Source organism: Piliocolobus tephrosceles, chromosome 6 (assembly GCF_002776525.5).
Source record: "Piliocolobus tephrosceles isolate RC106 chromosome 6, ASM277652v3, whole genome shotgun sequence".
NCBI classification, from domain to species: domain Eukaryota; kingdom Metazoa; phylum Chordata; class Mammalia; order Primates; family Cercopithecidae; genus Piliocolobus; species Piliocolobus tephrosceles.
The window spans coordinates 85,100,368-85,103,431 of NC_045439.1; positions in this window are offsets into that span (position 1 = coordinate 85,100,368).

The following is a 3,064-nucleotide window of genomic DNA, read 5'->3' on the forward strand; positions in this document are numbered from 1 at the left end:
GAGGGCATCTCTTCTTGCCTTAAGAACAACGGCGGGGGGGGGGGGGGGGGGGTGGGGGCGGCGCTGCCCACAGGCTGGGGCAAGCAAAAGCTGCAGCAAAAGCTGGGGAAGCTGAGGTAGGGTTGGGGAGGTCACGGGGTGGAGGGGAATGCTGAGAATGATGCCCTCAGCCCCCAGGGATCCAGGAGAAAGGCTGACCAGGGTCATTCCTGCCCACACCCAGGCGACCAGTGGGGAGAGGAGCACAGGCCTGGGAGCTGGGAAGCCTTTTTCCCTCTTTGCTCCTCAGCTCAGCTCCAGGAGTGCAATCTTCCAAAATGCTCTGCCCTCCACACTGCACACTGTCTCACCCCAGACAGGATCTCTTGGCCTTCTACCCCTTCTTACCCTGGGCTAGTGAGGGAGCAGTGGGCTGGACTGGGGGAAAGGGCATCTTTTAAGGTATCATGCTCACACCCAGCCCCCAGGAGCTCCGTTTCCAGCAGACTCTGTACCCTGGCCTTCCCCCAACCCCACACACACCCCAGGTGTCAATCTGATCAGCACTTGTTGGGAGTAGGAGGGGAGCACATCCCCCGGCAGTCAGCAGGGGAGCAGTTCCTTAGACCTACCCATTGCCCGCGGGTTGCTCAGTCATCCCAGGGTTTTCCATACCTGGATGGGAATAGACCCTGGGAACTATTCTCCCTGAAGCCCCTGGCCTGGCCATCGGGGGGCAGTGGGGAGCAGTGTCCCAGAGGGCAGGAGGAGCTGCTAGAATTCTGGCTCTGCTACTTGGCCTTGAAGTTTGGGATCCATCCATTAGCCTATTTCTTCATAAAATGAGGTTGAGGATAAGGGCCCCATGGGAATTTGTAGTGAGATATTGCACATGGGCATGGCATACAGTAAGAATACAATAAAATGTGACTTTCAGATCTAAGGAGAGAAATGTACTTCAGATTATCTCTGGAAATGGGCCAGACAAAAAAGCCTCAATATATAAAGTGAGGGAACAGGAGGGGAATGAATGGACCTGGTTGGGTGGATGAATTGAGAAGATGGGAGGGGTTGGGCATGGTGGCTCATGCCTGTAATCCCAGCACTTTGCAAGGCCAAGGCAGGCGGATCACGAGGTCAGGAGATGGAGACCCCCCTGGGCAACATGGTGAAACCCTGTCTCTACTGAAAATACGAAAATTAGCCGGGCGTGGTAGCAGGCGCCTGGAGTCCCAGCTAGTCGGGAGGCTGAGGCAGGACAATCACTTGAACCCAGGAGGCAGAGGTTGCAGTGAGCCGAGATTGCGCCACCGCACTCCACCGGGGGAAAGAGGGAGAACTTTTTAAAAAAAAAAAAAAAAAAAAAATGGGAGGAAGAGTGGAAATGGAAGACAGGATGGAAGACTAGAGGAGAGACTTGAAGGGTGATAGAGGGTTGGCCCATCGACTCCAGTTGCTTATTTGTGATCACTGTATTGGCTGGCTGAGAACAGAGGCCTGAAGTTCTTATTCAAGTAGGTGTGGAGAGCAGTGGGCCTCCACAGGGAGGACTCAGTACCGGAAAGGCCTGGGGACTGAGGCTGCTGGAGGAGCCTCTGGGAAGGGGCCCTCCTTGAATAAAACATCTAGATGGCCTCTAGGTTTTTCCTGTGTCCAAGCCTCCTGCCAAGCAGGGAGGCAGCCCAGTCGGAGGCTGGGGCGAGTAGGGGCAGGGCTTGCTTCTAATGGCAGAAGCCTGTAGGAAACGTGCAGATCCACTTTCCAAAGGTCATGTTTTCCTTCTTAGGAGACGGAGTTGTTTTCGCCTCTCACTTTCAACACTCTGAAGGTGCCCAAAGCAGGATGGCTACCTCCCAGCAACGTTCAGGGGACTGCCCTGTCCTCCTACCTCTATTCCAGTCACCCAAGCACAGAGCCAGCCCTGGGCCAAGCCAGGGGAAGCACCCGAGCCTTCTCCCACAAGGCCAGCCCTGGAAGACACAGATGGGCCTCAGGAGCAGATAGAGGTACCCAGGTGTCCAGCTGGCCCTTCTTTATCCTCTTTACCTGGGATGTGGGAGAGGACGTAGAACCTTTGTTCCTGTGGAAGGTCATCTAGAAGGGCTCTTGTCCCCAGAGGCCGGGTTGCTGTCCCAGCCCTCCCTGAAAGGGCAATGGCCCAACACCGAGGCTGGGGCCTGAGGGAAGGAGCACACCAATGACAGCTTCCCTAGAGGAACTCATCCCTGCACCTACACACAGCAGATCCCACAGACAAAAGACAGCCGTGTGCAGGCTCATACACCCCCGCAGGCCCCACACACACGCTCATGAGCACACATGCAGGCGCAGCTCCTGCTGAATGAGGCTGAGGCCTCCTCAGTGCTGCTGCTGTTCCCCTGATCTCAAACCTCAAATGGCCTCTGGGGACAGCTCTGCCTGACAGGCACTGGGTTGGAGGCACGGCCATGGGCCCTGTGACCATACCCTCAGCCCCACCTCAGGTCTGTGGGATAGAGGACAGAAGCCCCAGCCTCATGGCTGAGTGTCAGCTGGGTCAACAGGCAATGTCAGCAGCTCGGCTCAGCTGACAAGCATGTCCCAGGTGTCCTCAGTGCCTGCTTGGGGCCTCTGGTGTCTGAGGAGGAACCATCTGGCTGTCGAGGGAACAGGAGATCCTCCATGCTCCAAACCCTGGTCACCCTCCCCAGTTCCTCCCGGGGGACCAACTGGCCTTGGGAAAGTCACTTGTTTCTTGGCACCGTCTTCCTGCTGGCAACTGGGCCTGAGCTGTCCGGGTGGGTAGAAGGTAGGAGTGGGGGACCGCAGGCTTCTTGGGCAGGGTTTCCCTGAAATCTTTTGCATTGTGGAACCAGAGCCTCTGAGGGTGAGAGGTGGCGGAACAGGCAACCATCTTTGCCTCTTCCCTCCCGCTGAAGGGGTTTGGGGAAGTTGGAGGGGCTCTCTTAACTACCTTTTAACATTTTTTGTATGCTCAGACTGCCCTCAAGGGTATGAAGGAGGAAGGAAAGGGGAAAAGAAAAGGAGGGAGGGGGCCAGGCACGGTGGCTCATGCCTGTAATCCCAGCACTTTGGGAGGCCGAGG